Below are 20958 nucleotides of genomic sequence, written 5' to 3'. Positions count from 1 at the left end.
GGTTCGGAGGAACAAGGTCACCCATCCGAAGGGCAGGGGTATGAAACCTCGGGGAAAAAACATGACAGGCGTCCTGGCTCTGAGCCCCTAAACAGCCTCCATCAAACCCCGCTGATCAAGGCTGTGTTCTGCTCCACTGCCAGAGGAGCCAGAGGAACCAGAGGGAGGGCTGGACGTCGGCGGGATCTGTTGGCTTTCCTCCTGTGTCCACACACCCCTGGATGTGGAGCCGTGGACTTTCTTTTGTTTCCCCAGGGGTTTTGTGCCCCTGCCCTCCAGCTGTGGTTGAAGTTACTATATTCTGTTATGATTGGGGAGTTGATACGCAGACGCTAGCATAGTTAGCTATGACTCCTCCCACTACTGTGAGGTGATTGGCTGAATTAAAAACTGATAAGTTTTTGACTGACAGGAGATTGTTGGCCTCAGATTTGCCACTTTGAAAAATGATTGACAGCTACCCTGCCCTCTTGATATCGCACATGCACACGTCTAAAATGGCGGCTCTCCAGCGTGAGAGTGTTAAAAATCTTTTTGTGTCATGCTCAGCAAGAAATCAAATAATCACATTTACCAAATATGTCAAACCACTCCTTTAAACAAATGACTTTAAGGGTGATATTAAAGGGATAGTTCAGGTTTTTGGACATGAAGTTGTGTGAAACGCTGACCATCTGTAGCTCTGATGTGATGGTGTCACTACTCTCAACGAGCCTCCTGCTCTGAGAAATCGCCCGTACCTTACCGGAGAAAAAGTAGTCCTGAAGATATAAGGGGGGCACGTAACCAAAAGGTTTTAAGCTACAAAAAAGTATGCATGTGTTTTGTTAGACTATTTCAATAATTTTAAAACATCCCCACATTACGTCAGACCTTGCTATCAATTGGGACTATTTTCTGGCCAGTATCACTCCACCGTGCAGGCCCGCAAGACAGCACGCCAACAGAAATCAATTAGACAGTTCATCACCACGCCGTGCAGGTGCGCAGGATAGCAACGGCTAACGAAAACTTCATCAGCTGTTTCCAACAGAGAACCAGTAGGCTATTATTAGTGAGGAAGAAGATGTACTAGCCCTATATATACCTACTACTACAGCACAAACACCGGCTCAGGCTCACGACACACCCTCGTCAGCTGCTGTAGGTAAACAGAGGAATACCAAAATGGTGCGAACAGCTGTGGGCATAAAAACATCGCCGGCTCCCAACTCCATCGGTTTCCTGTTACAGATTTAACCCGTAGGCAACTTTGGCTTGTGTCAATTGGGATGAACCTCGCTACCAAGCCGGCGAGGGTGAAGCAACTGCGCGTATGTCAGGCTCACCTCAGCTGCCCACAGATCCCGACGGACAGAGAAAACGCAATTTCCGCACTGCTGTGCCCAAAGAGAGATATATTACCTAATACCAGTCTATATAACGATGTCTGTAGCTGCGCACCTGCACGGCGTGGTGATGAACTGTCTTATTGATTTCTGTTGCCGTGCTGTCTTGCGGGCCTGGACGGCGGAGTGATACTGGCCAGAAAATAGTCCCAATTGATAGCAAGGTCTGACGTAATGTTTTAAAATTATTGAAATAGTCTAACAAAACACATGCATACTTTTTTGTAGCTTAAAACCTTTTGGTTACGTGTCCCCCGTACATCTTCAGAACTACTTTTTCTCCGGTAAGCTACGGGCGATTTCTCAGAGCAGGAGGCTCGTTGAGAGTAGTGACACCGTCACATCAGAGCTACAGATGGTCAGCGTTTCACACAACTTCATGTCCAAAAACCTGAACTATCACTTTAACACTTGAATAATTGAATAAAATAATGTCTATAACAAGTTTTACCCCCAAAACTGTCACTGTAATGCATCATGCATAAGAAAACAAAAAAGAAACAACACATACAACGTGAACCTAACAGCTGTTTAGTCAGTAGAAAGACAATGAGTTAATCCTGAGCACATGTATATCATGATATAATATATCATTAAAAAAGTATGAAGTTATTAGTATCAATAAGTCATCTTTAATCAATCATGGTCTTTAAACCATGATCAGTAATTTATCAGAGGTATATCATAACTTAAAAACTATGTTACAATGTTAAAATACTATATTTTCTATATCATTACAATATATGCTGCATCTAATGACGCTGGTGTAGATCTCATTAAGAGAACTGTGTCTGCATATTAACACCTTTACTTATATTTAACTGTAAATAAGGTGTAAAATGACTCATTAGCAATTATTAATCATGACTTGTTACATATCAGTGACTATTTTTGTGTCTCCTCTGGTGAAGTGGTGCATCATACTGTGTTGTTAAGAGGAATGCTTCGTTGCCTCCTGATTACTTTACCATTAATTACCATTTTTGTGTTCCCTCAAGTAAAGTCGAGCATCATCCTACCAAACTTTTTCCTCCAGATTGCACCATTAATTCTAGTTATTCATGTATTAATGGTGCAATCTGGAGGGAAAAGTTTGCTTCACAACAGAGACAACAGATTTTTTAAAACAAAAGCATTTGAATCATCACATTCAGAGCACACTTACATTAATATTCACATCCATATGCCACATTAGTGGCTATATGCATAGTGTAGGAACAGCCGATATTAACATAAACATTTGTAATGGAACCATAGCTTGACTCCACAAACCCTCAAAAGGGCTTTCCTTTTTCAGATACCAGAGGTGGAGCAAAACATGACTATGTTTTTACATATTGTCCCTCTATAAAATGGATGGTTGTATCCAAAATATTTTACACAGCAATAAGTTATTAAATTGATAGATATACTGACTGACCCCACAGGTGAAAAAGTCAACCCTGTCTCGACGAGACGAAACAGTTTTAGAACACTGCTTAGAAAAGTGTCCGCGGTGTGAACCGGCCGGTCTGAACTTCATCAAGCCGGCTGATGGCGTCACCTGATACTCAGCTGGTCAACTGGCCGGTGGCTGGTTTTAAAGCACGTCACCTGTTTCAACAGCCAATCAGCTTGTAGTGAAGTCCGCTAATCAAGTCAAAATGACCGCAGATGGCGTGTTGGCTTGCTGCAGCAGGTGCTCCGTCCCCGCTGAGCCCTCTGTTCCATCCTCACGGTGTGCCGGTGTCGGACGGTGGGTCACTGCTGCTGCTGGCTGTATGTGCTGATGCCCCGCCCACACACACACACATTCTCATTGACTGATGAATTGGCGCTGGTTATTTATATTATTGTGGCGTACTGATTATGAATACAGTCCATCTGATGCTGGTGTTGTTTCATCACTGTAGCCAGTATCTCACTATCACTATCCTCATTCAGATTTTAAGAAGCTACAAATTATATTCAGCCACAAAATAAGTCTGAAAAGCTGCAAATCAGAACCGAAATACAGAGAGTTGTTGACTAGAGATGATACGCCGTCTCATGGTGGTCACTTCCTGTCAACGTTACAGATCAGAAGCACAGAGAGTTGTTGACTAGAGATGATACGCCGTCTCATCGTGGTCACTTCCTGTGAACTGGCAGGTTTTTAGAACCTTGCAGAATGGAGCGTTGACAGTAGTTGCTTGTTTAAACTCTTTAAGTCATGAATCTTTGGGCTGAAGTAGCTTAAGGGCATCTTTTCATGCTTATGTTTAAAGTCTGCAAAAATAAGCTGTTTTTCTCTATTTTACATTTTTGGAAATATATCAAAAATAAAATTTTAACCCCTCCGATACTACCTTCTGTATTAGCGCATGTGACATGTCCCCTTTGTCCCCCTGTAGATTACGCCCCTGTTAGCTGACATGACTTATGAATGTGAGTGAATGTTAATGTAAACATGCTCTGAATGTGTTTTTGTTGTTACTCATGTATTAATCATGCAAAGATGGACTTGACGATGGGGCAAAAATATCATTATGGCAATAATGTTATTCACTTTAAGTACTAAAATATATGCACAACAAGGCAGTTAAGATAATTCTTTAACTGCGAGTCATTCAGCTCCTGATTTGACGTTAATCCGTAACAAATGAAAAGCAAATGGTCAGTGTGCAGACTCAAAGATATCTTAGAACTAATCATTACAAACTGGTTCATTAACACTGTTTCTTTTCTTTGCTCCAGTAACTTTATCATTGTTTACTATAGTTCTTGACTCACAGAAAATACTTGTTTGGTAATCAGCAGTTAGCTCCTGATTTGTTCTCACTGGGACAAAATCTTGTCAACGCTCTGATCTTTTGCCACAGTGAGTCCCAGTGTTTGGTTTGTTTTTAACAGGATTTTCATCAGAGGGCGACGCTCTTAATGAGCTGCTGTCTACATGAAATCAAATCAAACTTTACTTACATAGCACCTTTCATACAGTCACGCAGTGCTTCACAGAGCAGTTTGGTGATGTTTCTAAGTGTGTAAGTATAATACTGATTATTTCAAGGCCTGAACCGTGTTGTGCAAAAACAAACAGAAAACCATGCAACATTTGTTTAATGTTTTGTAACTCTGTGGGTATCACTATTCAAGTCTACAGTTGCTCAAAACTGTTCATTAGACTGCCTGAATATGGCTGTGCAAAAGCATCATTGCAAATAAACATATATGAAAGCCTTATGATTTGTTCATTTTGTAACTCTGCATGAATTTTTTTCCTTGTTTCATATTCCACTTTAGGAATGTCCATTTGTCTATAGGAACAGTCTGTTACACCTAATCGCCCTGTGTAAGATGCTACGATTATACAATAATAAAGTCCCAATGTCCTCAAACAAGTACTTCCTAATTAACGTGTTTTAGCTTGTTACTATTGCAGCTGGAGACGCTATGTGACTCTAGCTAGACATGACTCGCCCATCATACCCTACACATCAGTCCCTGATCAACCTCCACACCTTGGCCTAGGAGCGGGAGCCCCGACAAAACTGTCAAATTATCAGTTAGCTAGCTAAGAATTATTAGTTTGAAAAAGAGGTGCTTATGGTTAGGGTAAGGGTAATAGGAAGGCTATATCTTATGCTAATACTAACGTAGTGATTAACTAGCTATGAAGTATTACATTAAAAGAGAGGCGGTTGAGGTTAGGGTTAAGGCCCATTTATGCTCAACGTTAAATACCGATCCGGATACGGACGGAGCCTTCTGTCTGTGCTTCGCGTTCATTTTGTCAGTATTTCTGCACGTTTCCATAAAGCTTACGGATCCGGGCCAAACGGAGCAGTACCACCAGGAACCGTGGGGGCAGTGTTGCTGTCACTACCCGATACGTAGCTCTAGTGAGACACGGAGAAGAAATAACAATTCAATTTCTCTCATCGGCAGTACTAGAGAAAAGAATTCTCCGTCCTCCAGTCGCGATGTATTTAATGGCCTCACCGACCACTGCCTCCTACAACGCTGCCTCTGTTTTTGTCTTTTATGCAAGAGGTACATTATCAATATCTCCTCCACAGTCACCATGTTTGTTTTTGAGTTTGTTGTTGTCATGAACTTTTGACGCTGGGCTGCCCCCTGGTGGATATATTGGTTAACATCCATGCCGGCGTAAAGGACGCATGGAAGTATGTGGGCAGTGACGGTAACATTGTTTGAAACAGACGTATACATTTTCGTACGTAAAGGGAGCATAAATGGGCTTTTATGGGAAGACTGCATCTTGTCACTTATGTTAATGCTAAGTTGGCGATAAGCAAACATTAGCTATGAATTGGGTGTTCCACAGCAGCACAAGGAATTTTGTCAAATTGATGGCAGAGTAAATTTAGCATATTATCAGAAAATACTAGACGGTTTGCATTCATCAGTCTGAAGGCTGCACGTGTAAAGCCCTTGGATCTACCAACATGTCAATGATTCAAAATACAAGGCCAAGTCAAACCTTCTGTGGCGACAGCAGTAAAAAGGGAAGGTTCTGGAGTGGCCATCACAGTCTCCTGACCTCAATACCATTAAGCCACTTTGGGAAGATCTTAAACTTGCAGTTCGTGCAAGAATACCCAAGAATTTATGGGATCTGGAGGCTTTTTGCCAAGAAGAATGGGCAGCCTCACCACCTCATCCACAACTATCACAAAAGACTGCAAGCTGTCATTGATGCCAAAGGGGGTAATACAAACTATTAAGAATTCAGGGTGTGCAAACTTTTGCATGGGACCATTAATGTATTTTTTATGGCTATGTTTTATTTAATGACTGTGCTTTTCTGTGATGCCCTATTTTATTTTGAATCCCATGAAATGTAAAAGAAATGTGTTATACCTCATAAATCATGTTTTCTTCAAACACAGGGAATATAAACTAAATGTGATGCATTCATTCATTTTCAGTAACTGCTTATCCTGTAAACAAAGTGCTTTCTACTAGCCGAGCAATGCAGGGGTGACCAATGAGCTAACTGTACATTAAGCTAAGGTTAGCCAGCTGGCTGTAATTTAGCTGCTCTACATGGATCTGACGTTTTTTGCTGTATAACGTTAGCTGATGAAGTTATTTGCAAACTGCAAGCTACTTAGTGTCATGGAGCCAATGGTCAAAATGAAATACGTGAACATTGCAGAGGGTATTCAATTTATTCATTCATTTATTCATTTTCTGTAACCACTACGCGATATCAGCCCGATTCTAGCCCGATGTGGCGTCGTACTGTGGCTCGGATCACGAACAATAATGAGTGTTGTGCGCAATAATCCATTGTTTCATCTAATGTCGTGTGTCATAGTAGATGACAACCAACGTCATGTCTGGGACGCCTCATGACATCCCGACAGAAAGTCTAGCATATCTGATTTTCTTTTTGTCGCTCGCGACTTCTCCCGTCACAGCCGTCACTTTGACCAATAGGACCACAGAACAATCTGCTGCCGTGGAGAACTGCACGACAACAACACCCCGGTTTCATTTATATTTCCTGTGGGGACGTTAGCACACAGAGTAAAAAAGGAAAGTGATGGTGTGAAACAGTAGAGGCACTTTACCAACCTGCTGAGTCCTGCCATTAGCATCAAGCTAGCAAAGAATGTTCTTTCTTCATAATGGAGGATATAAAGGAGCACCGTACGTCGCTGCATCGGGCTAGAACGGGGCTGATATTGTGTAGTGTGAACCAGGCATTAGAAGCACTTCAAGGAGGAGAAGGAACCAGATTTTTCTGTGTCGTGTACCTCTGTGTGGATGTTGTGACAGTTTCAGCAAATATGACGAAAAGTTATTGTCATAGAAGTTACCAACTGTAGCTTTACAGTGCTGTTATCAAATAATTCAACAGGAACGTCTCAGCTCTGCAGACACATTGATGCGCATTACAACACTCCAGGGAAGGGAAGTTTATTTGGGCTGCTTATTTCAACACCTGCAGTGTATCTTTTATGATCCTGTAAATCTTTACTGATTGCCCCCATCAGACAGGTTGTAGGTGGTGGAGTGGTATATATATATATATATATATATATATATATATATATATATACGTGTGTGTGTGTGTGTGTGTGTGTGTGTGTGTGTGTGTGTGTGTGTGGATGTCCCTAACAGGCCAGCAGCAATTTCACTACGCATTAGAAGTGATGGATCAGCCACACGGTGCCACACACCTCAGAGCTGCAGGTGTAAAAAAACAGTCAACACATGTATCAAGAACCCGGGGAGAGCCATGTGATTCCGTGGGGTTGATGTGATATGACAGGGGAATAATAATGAAACACAGCTGCTGTCTTACCACTGACCTGGTTTGATACAGTACATCTGAGATACAGAGTCAGTCAATCCTCCAACACAGCGGGTTCTCCGTTCAAACGCGTTACGTCTAATCCTATTTGTCAACAGCAAAGACAGGCTCAGATTTTAGGGTCACAGCGTTGAACAACACGTTCAAACACATGGAGACGGCAGCCATCGCCACTCAGGATAGCTTTACAAACTGTTGCAGTGTGTGTGTGGGCACAGACAGGTAGGTCAGTGCAGTTAGTGATTGATATGCTTTTGACTGTCAGCACGAGTTACTGTGAGAAAGCATTTAAACAATGTTATTTATAAAGCTCAATATTACAAATCACAGTTTTCCTCAGGAGGCTTTACAGCATATGACATCCCTCTGTCCTTGGACCCTTGCAGCAGATAAGGAACTAGAATTACCACGTCGCAGTTGAATGCTTCCGTGCACCAGTCAGGCTGCAGTTGTAGCTTCCATCCATGTCAGTGAAAACATGGACGCTTCACACACACAAGATCTATACAATCAGCACAGTTTCAAGATTAGAGTCACCAATTCAGTATCGGACCAAATGTCTCCCCTTCTGTTCCTGAGATATGACGTTAAAATGTGATGATGTCACAGTCAAGCTGACCTTTGACCTTTTGGATATAAAATGTCATCACTTCATTATTGTATCCTATTAGATGTTTTTTTGTGAAATGTTGTCATAATTAACATAAGAATTTCTGAGTTATGACCAAAAATATTGTGTGAGGTCACAGTGACCTTTTACCACAAATCTAATCAGTTCATCCTTGACCTTAAAGTGGGCGCTTGTGCCAAATTTGAAGAAGTTCCCTGAAGGTGTTGTTGAGATGTTGCGTTCTTGAGAAGGAGATGGATGCAAGGTCACAGTGAATTTGACATTTGACTGAAAAAATGTAATCATTTCATCGTTAAGTCCAAGTGGACGTTTGTGCCAAATTTGAAGAAATTCACTCAAGGCGTTCTTGAGATATCGTGTTCACGAGAATGACACAGACGAGGTCACAGTGACCTTGACCCTTGACCTATGACTACCAAAATCTAATCAGTTCATTGTTGAGTCCAAGTGGACATTTGTGCCAAATTTGGAGATAAAACAATCTGTGAAGGCATTCTTGAGATATCCTTTAACAGAGAAAAAAAAAACCTTCAAGATGAGCAACTGAGGAGGGATCTATAGGAGATGAAATGGTTTATCACCGAATTAGTGGAATGTAGTTAGTGGCTTCTGTGAAACCATGTGGTTTGGAGTTCAGGTTCTGTCCTGTGTAATGTTTTTACTTAAGATATCTGCTTAATTTTGCTGTATTAGAAGTCGTGTTAAGTTACTGCTGATGAAAACTCAAGATTTCCTAATTTGGTGTTTCACAATAAAAGCTTTTACATAACAAAATAAAGGTTGTTGTTTTTTTTGTTAAGAAATCTATGGGAAATAAATTGTGTTTATCACTGAATTAGCAGCCTTCCTTCAACAAAAATAAGTCTACTAATACTGCAAGAAAGAGTAATAGCAGAAACAGCTACAGTGAGATGTTGAAGAGTTCGGACAAGCCTTGTTTCCTCCAAACACTTTCAGTGTGGTACCTTTGGAAATGAAAGTACCCTTCAGAAAACCAGACACAACTCAGCCCTGAGCAGAAGACACACCTTCAAGCTGGTTGCTCTGCTGTAATGAAGACGCAAATCCTTGCCACACTGGGCTGACATGCTGAGTCAAACCAAACCAAACCAAACCAACCAAGCCACACGAATAAGGAAAAAGGCCAAATGAAGTCTTAAGACTGCTCTTAAATGTGGAGACTGTGTCTTTGTTTTATCCCCTTTCTGCCACAGAGGCTTCAGCATGAAAGGACTGTACATCTTCACACTGAGCGGCGCGGCAGCCATGAATAATACACATTATCAGTTTCCTTATTGTCTGTCTTTGATGCAGGAGCGGCCTCTTTCTTTCACTGAGCTCCTGCCTCTTCTTCTGACTTTGATGCACATTTAACAAGGTTATACCCACACATTATGTCAGGTCCGTGCCACTTGTGTACTCAGTGGATTTTATCATTGACACTTGTGTAATGAGGAACCGCTGGCGTGCCTCTTAATGAGAAATACACCCTAAAACAGAATTTTAAAGTATGATCTGGGAGCTCTAGATCTGTGTAAACCCCATCTCACTGTTATTGCAAAAATAAATTAGGTGCTAATCTGTGATAGAAGCCCACATTTTTCTTTTTCCTCCACAGAGACAGATTAAAGCTTTGGCTCTTGTTTTTTTTGCGCCTGTTTACACTGTCCAAGCTGATTGAACAAAATAAAATGCCGCTGTCTTTTTTGGGTAGATTCCCCCTTTAATGTGTTTTCCCTGGCTGAGATTGTGGCGCAGCCAGCACACAGATGATAACAGATGATAGGACAAAGAGCCTTTCCATGACCTTCCAAGCATTCAACTCATTTGACTTTGATGTGTAAAGTAGAGCAATGAATGGAGGAGCGGCTGGGCTTTAATTTTGGTCTAAATTACAAACTCAAATGAGTAGAGCAAGTGAACAATGGCAAGGTGCAAGGACCCCCGCTCTGCTCCCGTGACACAACAGTGCCACCTACAGGTGTCAGTGTGTAAGTGTGTGTCCTGCTGAGTAAAGACAAGTTATACTCTTTATTCTCACAGTGTTAACAGATGTTTGTGTAAGTGCTCATCTGTCTAACTGTTGGAAAGCATCTTTAAATACTCTGCTGTGAATAATAATTTGTGTATGATGTGGTTATTGCACAAAAAAAAAATCATTATGTTAGTAAAAAAAAAAGAAAAAACTCTTTCTACCTCATTGGGAAATGCAAATGTTTTCACTTCAGTCATTTAGAAAATGTACCTGCTGATCACAACATGTTTCCTGCTTCACTGCAAAGTCCATAATCAGTGTTTCTGTGTTTGAATCAGGATCAGACTTTGGTTTATTGCCAAGTAGGTTTTCCAAACTGTCATGTCTCCAGCAGTGTTTGACAGGTTTAAGGGCTGATATACAAGCACACGCTTACTGATCATCACTGGAAAAGCTCAACATCTCTCTATTTATGCTCTCAACAAATAACTAATGTGAGACAACTAGGATTTGTCCCCAGGTTCATTGTAAACTCTGACTTATCCATCTGACTGTTCAGAAGCAGAAACATAACTTCTTTCTTCATCTGCAACATGTTAGTCTGGAGGTTTAAACTGGTGTCCTCTCACAGAGTTGGTGATTCAAACTAAACTTTCATCTCTGTCAGAGAAAACTGATCTGAGTTCAGCTGTTTACTTANCGGGGTGAAACTGTGAAGTCCGGCGGCCGCTGGCTGCGAGCGGAGCTAGCTGCTAACAGCCAGCGCTGCAACTAATAAACTCCACAAATCCATTCAGCAGCTCCACCCAGTGGACCATATAGGGGAGAAAAGTTAGGACGATTCCAAGGGCCTCAAAAATAGGTAAAAATTAATATAAAATTATAAACCATCATCATTAAGAGTATTTTTTTTTTCAAATATAGTAATAAAACTAATGATCTCTTTGTTTTTACTTGTGTTTGGCAGTAAAAGTTAAATATCGCCACTGACCAAAAAGTAAACATCCATATTGACTGTCCACCCCCTGTATCTGCATGAAATGTTTTGGTCCTGCCTTAGGGGGCGATCACACAGAAATGAGACACTAGAAACCATTGTTTTCCTATGATACGGCGCGTCTGACAGGCATTCAAGCGTCTTTTTAGACGCGCGTTTTTGTAGATGCTTCTTTTTAGACGCGCGTAGATGCTGAAAAGTTAAAATATTTTCAACTTTTTGAGCGTCAGACGCCAGTTGCACCATTCGTCATTGTCTTCATTGGCCCAGGCAGCCAATCAAATCCTCCTTCCTGTTTTGTTGTGGCAGTTACGGCAGTTTGGTCAGTTACCGCAGTCACAACAGTCACGAGCGACAGACAACACAATGCAATCCGAAGACGAGAAATTTAGCCTGACAATATTTGATTTTGAAGAATTATGCACACCTCAGAATCGAACAAACATAGGAGGAGACACGCATGGAGCTGTGTGAGCAGCGCAACGAATTTGTCTGGTGAGTACAATGTAATTGACAACCGACGACGATAATATGCTAGCATATTGTCGTCATAGCAGCTAGTTAACTTTCAGACAGTGGGATATGTGAGAGGGCTGGTGACCTTATTTCGTAGTTCAGTTTTTGTGCTGCATTTTTATGTTTGAAAAGTGCTGTATAAACAAAGTTGGATTTGATTTGACAGCTCATGATAGTTTCATGTAAGCTACTGTCTCTACTGTCTTTGAGGGAAACATTAGATTCAAGGGGAGACATAGGGAGATGACAGGAGGTGTGTGTGTGTGTGTGTGTGTGTGTGTGTGTGTGTTGCGCACGCACCCCACAGGCGCTCCTTGCTGGTTGTTTTTGTCTAGCGCGCATTGAATAAGCGCTTCCAACGTTTCAAGCGTCTTTGAAGCGTCCGCGTTTCTAGCGTCTCATTTCTGTGTGATCGCCCCCTTAGTGCACTGACAGTGCCTAGTAGCAGTCAGCAGCTGCGCTGGAACGCTACAGTCATCATCATGCTACCGAGTACTAAAAGAAAATCCGGTTTTCAAAGAAGGAAAGAGAGAAAGGAGAGAGAGGAGAGGCAAAAGAAAGGGTGTCAATATGTGAGCCAGTGTTTCTCCAAGAAAGGTGGGTAGCCTATAGTCTGTGAGTGGTAGAGATTAACCTGTTAGCTTAATGTCCATAGTGAAATAAGCTAGCTTCAGACGAGTGTTAGCCTGCATTTCACTCCTTTTTAACCTACATTTAATCAGTGCAGGTAAATGTTTAGCAAGATATTCATATTAAATCAGTTGTCCCTGCCCCTTTTACCAGACTCAACAACAGATGAGTCAGAAGCAGCAGCCCTGTCTCCCCATAACTTTACCCCTCCTCGTCCCAATGAAGAAGGTGAGCAACACATGCTAGTTAGCATCATTGCAGGGAGTCTGCGGCAATTTCTCTCTCTCTCTTGCTCTTTTTTAACGAAATATTTTTTAACGACAGAAATTCAGACAAATTATTTTTTCACATAATGATTCTTATGAAACAAAAACAGCCTACAACATAGCCTCATTATTTTGAGATGATGATCTTAATTCATTTTGACTGAAAAGTTAATGTATGTTTAAGTTATTTTTTAAGTCTTTCATTAATGTTCAGAGAATTTTCCATTTTGGGATTTTACAATAAAAACTGTAAAAGATGGCCCTTAGCACATTTTTCATGGCGGCTTTTAATCTTGCATCAAATAGTGAATTGATACTCTATACAGACTGTTGCATGTGCAACTCACGAGCAGTAAATATTGTACTGGCAGTATTGAACTACAAGAAGCAAGACAGTTGCAAGCCTTCAAAGTTAGAGTTATGTAAAGCTTTTAATGGGTCAGTTAGGTCCTAGAGATGTGGTGACAACAGCTCATTATTTACTGCTGAATTACAGCTCACAACTCGCACTAACCGAAACATCCTGGTGCAGACTATTTACTGGAGTTTATCAGTCTGTCGCTCATGCGGCATTTGAAGATAATGCAAGCACAGCTGTTTCATGGCTTTCAGTGTAACATTTTTGTCACGTCTGGTCTCTTCATGAAAATGACACAGATTTCGTCTTACTTTTTATGGTCAAGATCTAGTTCTAGCTCATCATTGTCTTGTTTTCATCATGGAGGAAAGGTTGTTGATGCAAATTTTTTGTCATAGTTTTCGTCAATGAATTTAGCACTTAAAGATTATGTAATGTATCTGGATTAAAATGAAAGAGCTGTGCAGTTTTTGCAAGTGGTAGTTCTTTCTCTATTCTCTGTGAAACTAAAGAACAGAAATATGAACACTTTAGAAGCGTGAGAGTGCTGCTGCACAAACTTCTGTCAATCACTGGAATTTGACTTCCTCCCCACATGACGCAAGATGACAAACGCCAAACCTGTCCAATCAGCGAGTTACCTGTCAGTTGGTAAAACTTTGTGTTTATTCCTCCTGGTTCATTTGCAAAAAGTCAGTGTGAACAGGAACCGAACCAAAACTAAAATGCTGTAATATATCTTTTTTTTCCCTCTGGTGCAACCAAACGAACCGAGCTACAGGTGTGAAAGCATCCTGAAATATCCCAGATACGGCCGCTGCCATCTTGCTCTGGTGACGTCATTTGGAGCCAGAGTCTGCACAGTAGCAATCTCTGCAGTATCAAGTTTCCCATACACCTGACCAACTGATTGTAAGCAGCGCCATTGACCACGAGCACATCCACTAATATGGAGAGGTTGGGCTTTATGACCTGTACTGCAGCCAGCCACCAGGGGGCGATCAAGGTATCTTGGCTTCACTTTCGGGGCGCTGTCATGTCGTCCATCTTTATATTCATTCTATAGTTCTTACAGTATTGTAGTTTTTAAAGTACCTGATCTATACTTTGAATCTGTCCCTCCTTTCTGCTGCCTCAACAAGGTTTATCTCATCTCAGCTTATTCAAACTGATTTATGATTTTTGGAGCATAATAATAATCCCATCTCAAGTGCTGCTGTGAAATCACATTTTGTCCTCCAAGGAGCATTTTGAAATAATGACACCGGAGGAAAGAAAGCCTCTATGATTCTCCTCCTTGAACTTCACAATGATGGATGAATTTACAAACGTAAGGCCATGAATACTTAAAGAAAATACTCAGAAATGCTTCTGACAGCCAGAACCAACAGTGTCTCTCCATGGGTTTTAATGCAGTTGCTAGGCTGCTCAAATTGGACTGTTGTTTCTTCAGCACTGTTACAGTAACAAGGGGATTGAATGGAAAACAGTGTTGGCGAGCCGAATACAGTCTCTTCTCTCAGTGGTCTTTGGATTCCTGATAAAACTTAATTAAATTGTTAAAAATCAACTGTTGTCACTGTATGATAACGTGCTGAGAGAAAGCCTATAGATTGGTGCTGTGTGCTATCAGCATCTGTCTTCACTGATGGTTGTAACAACTTGTGTTTTGTGCTGAACTATCGAAGCAATGGTTACTGCTTGTTTGTTTCTTTAGCTGAGTACATTTAAATAACTTCATTCACCAAACAGCTGCACCGGGACGTCTGTAAATTCATGTCTGCTGATCCTGATAAAATGTGGTGCTTTTTGACAGAGTAACATTTCCGCATGACATCAGTGGACTGCACTTGTATAGCGCCTTTCTAGTCCTCTGACCACTCAAAGCACTTTTACACTACGGAGTTACATTCCCTCATTCACACACACATTCACACACTGGTGGCCGAGGCTACCACACATGGTGCCACCTGCTGCTCAGTAACCATTCAAACACACTCACACACCGATGGGACAGGAACTTTGGGAGCAATTTGGGGTTCAGTATCTTGCCCAAGGATACTTCGACATGCGGAGTGGAGAAGCCAGGGATCGAACCGCCTATCTTCTGACAAGTGTACGACCCACTCTACCTTTGAGCCACAGCCGTCGAGTGAACTTGGTCTCACCCCAAAGTCGTCAAAAAAGGGTGCTTAGACAGTGACTTCTGCTGTCAGACACCGACAATGAAAGCTGTCCTTTCAGTGGCAATGATACAGAGATGGTCACCGTTATTGTTTAACGGCATCCAGGAGCATCGGGGGAAACATGATGGGACAACAATGAAAGTTAAGGCAGCTGAAGTCTGAAAAGGGTGGGCAGGAGAGGTGGTGGGTGAGTCCAACAGCCACTGACTTTCACTCAGGAGGTGAATCATTGGTTCTCAGCTGGTAGGTCATGGTCCAAAAGTGGGACGTGGGTCCAAGTTTGTTAAAAAAAAAAAAAACACTTTATTTTTGAGTACAGTGAATTTGCGACACAGAGCTTTTATTTTGAAGTACTGAGACAGCGAACTCGCCCAATGATATGGCCAAATGCAAGTATGACGCTGAATATATTAAACTGTGTGGACCTTGAACTAATGACGAAGGAGAAGTCTGGACCCCGGGGCTTAACCAATTGGGAACCTCAGGCATAGGCCAACCACGTGTGTTTGATGTTGAAGGAAAAAAACGTGAATTTGCTGTGTTGTACCGACGTAGTGCTTTTATTTTTAAAGAGACTGTATGCAAACTGTACATTTCCTGTGAAAACAGAAGTGTATTTTGAAAACAGACAACGCATGTAACAGGCTGAAGTTGACACGGCGTCCCAGAACGTCAACAACCAACACACCCAGGGTACCTTGGACGTCATATGTGTATGGAGTTAGATTTGTGTCTTTATTACATGCGAGAAAATAAATTATATGAGAGAAAAAAAAAATATTTGAGAGAAAAAGTTTTCACACTGATAGCAAAAAATAATTTTTGAGACTAAAAAAAGTTTTGAGAGAAAGTATTTTGTCATAGAATATAAAAAAAAGAATTTGAGATTTGAAAAATGATTTCTGAGAAAAAAAAACTGTTGTTAAGAGTAGTCAACAGGTTTGAGTGTATTCCCTGGGGTGCAATTCCACAGGTGGCGTTGTCGGTTAATTTCCCTTTCCTCTCCATTTGGCCACACATGCATAACGTTAATGTATGCATATCCGCTCCCAAATAACGCAGCGCATGTATGCCGGTGAATCGACCATGGTGGATGAATGATTCAGTTGAATTCGACTCCCAAGACGATCCTCACCCAGCTGTCAATTCGATTGAGACTGGCCAATAGGAACGTGACCCCGCCCATGACATTATTTTCGCAGCGAAAGCAAAATCCTGGCACGAGAGCAAAGACTTAGGGTTTGAGAGAGAGAGAGAGAGAGAGAGAAGAAAAATATTTTGAGAGAAACTTTTTTTTTTGAGAGAGAAAATGTTTTCACACTAAGCGCAAAAAATAATATTTGAGAGTAAAAAATAGTTTTTGGAGAGAGTTTTTTTTCTTGGAATCATTATATTCTATGACAAAATACTTTCTCTCAAAACTTTTTTTAGTCTCAAATATTATTTTTTGCTATCAGTGTGAAAACTTTTTCTCTCAAACATTTTTTTCTCTCTCATAACATTTATTTTCTCACATGTAATAAAGACAAAAATCTAACTCCATATATGTGGAAGTGGAAAGTCCATGACCAAACGTGGACATGTGACGAGGTCACAGTGAGAATGTGTTGGCCCAGCTGAGGTCATCCTATACTTGAGATCTGACTGCCAGCAGTAACCCATGCTTCGAGTGCCGGAGGTCAAGGTTCTTAAACCTGCATGAACTAATTTTTTGGCCCCTTTGGGCCAGCAGAAACAAGCTGCAAACACAACACTGACTTAACATCCCTTTTTTAGTTCGTATGTGTCACAAACTGGTTCAATGAATGTGACGGGGAGGAAGACCACACAAGAAAACTAAAGTGATTTATTAAACTAAGAAGAACTCAAATGAAGGAAAGACATTGCCTCCTTTTTGTTTATGAGGCATTGCTGGGAAAGCTTCTACCCTTCTACCTCACTTCAACAATCAAATCCTTTTCACGCACACGCTCACAGGAATTTTTATCCCTTGAAACTCCTCAGATCAGTTCAGAGCTCAGTAAATTAGCTTTTAGTTTTTTGCACCGAATAAATGGAACAAATTACAGGAGGCATTTGAATTAGACATTTACATGTCATTAGATCATTTAAAGTGTATGCTAGATGATGTGGTTGTTTTACAGTGTTCCTGCTTTAACTAACAGACATGGTTTTTTTATTGTTTTCATTTTCTACGTTATTATTTTGTTGTTAAGTTTCTGTCATGTATGGCAGATTTTATTTTTTCATCTTTTTACTGTTTTGTATTGCTGTTAATAATTCCTGATAGACACTGCTGCTAGTTATTTGTTTTTATGGACTTTTCTATCATTTTATTGTGACTGCTGTCATATGATTGTATCCTTCTCGCCCACTGAATGTGAACTTGCTGTCACAGAGCTTAACGCTCAGTCAGTTTCCCTGAATAAACAAGTGTGATTGATTGATTGAACAACAGAGTGTGTAGGTCAGTGAAGTCAACAATGAAAACCATGCACAGATGCCAGCAAAGTGTGCTGTGAAGGTGTTTAAGGTGCAAAACCAAACTGCAGAGATGCAGGGTGGATGTCTGCTGGAGAGAGAGCAAATTACCACGAGGCAGCTTTTATAGCCTGGAAGGTCCAGGTGAGCTCAATCAAGCCAACGATGCCTCAGGTCAGCAGCTGCCTGATGAGGCTGGCCAAGTCATCCTCTACTTCCACTTATTAACACTTTCAGTAGATGTAAAGCAACATTTGCATTAAAAGACGTGTCTATTATTTATACAAAAATTCTCATTTTTTGTCTAGGTATGTATGTTAAAGCATTAAAATGTTACTTTCCCCAACCCCACTAAAACATTTCCCACCGGACCTGATGTAGGTTTCTGCATGATGTCATTGCTACATATAAACCCACACACTGCTGTGGACACCACGTTAGCTTTGAAAGTCACACAGTGGGTGCGGTTACATGATGGCTTCTCATTCAGAATGAAATAAATCTGAATGAAATCATTCGGAATTAAAGTTTTTCCAGGTAGTTTACATGAGAAATATTCATTCCCAATGAGGGTTTACACGGGAGATCAGTTTAATCGCCTTTATTCGGGTCTGTGCAAGGTTTGGGGCAGGGAAGGTTTCTGATTGGATAGGGGGCGGGGCAGATGTTACGTGTTTACATGTACCGGAAGAAAACACTGTAGTCCTCGTTCCGGATAACAAGATGCTTGACGACGTTCTTAGTGCCTTTTTAAGGCTTGTTTTGCTTATATTCTTGAAGCAGCAGTACGACTGTAAGAACGGTGGGTTTTCCTTACAATGTCCACTTATGAATTACAAACCACCAAACTCTGTAAGTTCTTTTGTTATGAGGGTGAGCAGTACTCAATAGTAAGTTACACAGAAACAATTTATTGCACAAGGTCCAAATAGGAATAATACTGTTAGGGCAATGTCTTTGTTTAAATGGGGGGAGGGCCTCCTTCTAGAAATCAGATTAAGAACAATGTTAAAAGTCAACAGTCTAAAAGCTCACGACCATGCTCCAGTCTTTGTCCTCTGCAGTCTCTACCACCACGCCAATTATCCACCGCGAGCCGTCCTCCACTCTAGTCTGAAGATCTCCCTGTTGTTTGTGCTGCTTCCACCCATCACANATCTAAATATATATTAGGTCTTACAGCTGTGTTTGAGGTTAGATAGGTACTATCTGAGGGCACGAGGTCATGAATTTTGCCTCTAATAGTTAGAATTTTGTCATTAAAAAAGTTCATAAAATCATTACTGCTGAGGGCTAAAGGAATACAAGGCTCAGTAGAGCTTTGACTCTCAGTCAGCCTAGCTACAGTGCTGAAAAGAAACCTGGGGTTGTTCTTATTGTCTTCTAAACACACTTTTTTCAAAACACTACACACAATTCTCTGCATTTGGCACATGGTGGGTTTTCCTTACAATGTCCACTTATGAATAACAAACCACCAAATTCTGTAAGTTCTTTTGTTATGAGGGTGAGCAGTACTCAATAACCCGAACCAGTAAGTTACACAGAAACAATTTATTGCACAATGTTTGAATGGGGGGAGGGCCTCCTTCTAGAAGTCAGATTAAGAACAATGTTAAAAGTCAACAGTCTAAAAGCTCACGACCATGCTCCAGTCTTTGTCCTCTGCAGTCTCTACCACCACGCCAATTATCCACCGCGAGCCGTCCTCCACTCTAGTCTGAAGATCTCCCTGTTGTTTGTGCTGCTTCCACCCATCACACGGCCTCCACTTCGGCTGAAGCTCCTACCAGCGACGCCGTAGACCTGGAACACAGAAGATGGCCAGCAGTCTATTCTACAAACACAGGATGCACTCTCTCTGGTTTCAGGGTTCTTCAATTGCAGCTAACAGTGTATCGGTCAGTGACTCACAGCTTCTGCCACTTCGCGTCCAAAGGCCTCCAATACACTGTTGCTGGTGTCTCAGGACGGCCCTCGTGGTCCTCTCCGCTCTGTGCTCCTTACCTGGTGTGTCAGCGTCTTTGAAAAGAAAAAAGCACACGCATCCGGCTACCTGGCCTGCCTATCAATCAGTCTGTGCAGCTGTCAGTCAGAGGTTGCATTCACTGCCTAAAATCATAATCGGCCGTTTCTAAAGCATGCATGTAAACTCAAATCAAAGAAAATAACCACAACAATCATAACTGAAGAAATTCCAAAACATACGTGAAAATAGATTAATAAACAAAACATGCAGTTAACAAAATATGGCACATAATAGAAAACAAATATAACCAGCAGTAATGCATTAACATGACACTCAGCATGACACGACAACAACCTTGTTCTGCTAATGCTTCGTCTGTTGAGGAGGAGAAGGGAGGTAGAGGGTCGAAGAAGGGAGATAGAAGACCGTGCTTTGATGAATGGAAACCGGTGAGTGCAACGAGTCCGACTGCTCTATCTCAGCCCGTTGCTATGCACGCTATATACGTCATCGTGCCAGAAGGGCAAGGAAACGAGCATGCGCAGAAAGACTGGAATGAACTTAAAGAGGAATGAGTGTATACAAGTGCGAGAAATTCTTTCATTCGGAATTAGAAACAGAATATTCCAGCCCCTTACATCGGAATGAATTTTCAATCGCATTGGCCATTTTCATTCCGAATTAGGTGTTTACAAGATCACTTTTAATAGGAATGAACGTTCATTCTGAATGAAAAGGGAATTAAACTGTCCATGTAAACACACTCACTGACATATACAAACTAAACAATCAAGTCGGCAATTACCGCATGCATTTGTTTTGGAGAGCGAGAGGAAAATCACAAATGTTCTGGTGTAGCACTGAATTTCTTATAAACTGAGGACAACTGCCTGCTGTATATTTGTGTTCATGGTCACAGTCACAGATAATTTTGTGGCGTTTGTTGTAACATTACTAGACAAAAGCGGTTCACATCAGCTAACGTTACATTTAGCTTGCTTATAACTTCCATGTCATCATATATTGAAGTGATACAACGTCTAACAAGTTGCGATGTGTTCTCTAAATAAAAACAAAAATTACATACCTGTCTATTAGGAAAAGGGCCAACTCGGGATCAGTTTTAAAACCTTTCAAATCTCTCAGCTCTCTCCACTTGGTGAATGCCTGACCGAGGTTTACACGTGTTTGGGCTCGAGCCCTATCACTGTCCCGTTTAGCCTTCTTCTGTTCTTTTTCTTTTAGATGGTGCTCCTT

This window comes from Epinephelus moara, chromosome 12 (genome assembly GCF_006386435.1).
Source record: "Epinephelus moara isolate mb chromosome 12, YSFRI_EMoa_1.0, whole genome shotgun sequence".
Classification (NCBI taxonomy): Eukaryota; Metazoa; Chordata; class Actinopteri; order Perciformes; family Serranidae; genus Epinephelus; species Epinephelus moara.
This window is presented reverse-complemented; position numbering follows the sequence as displayed.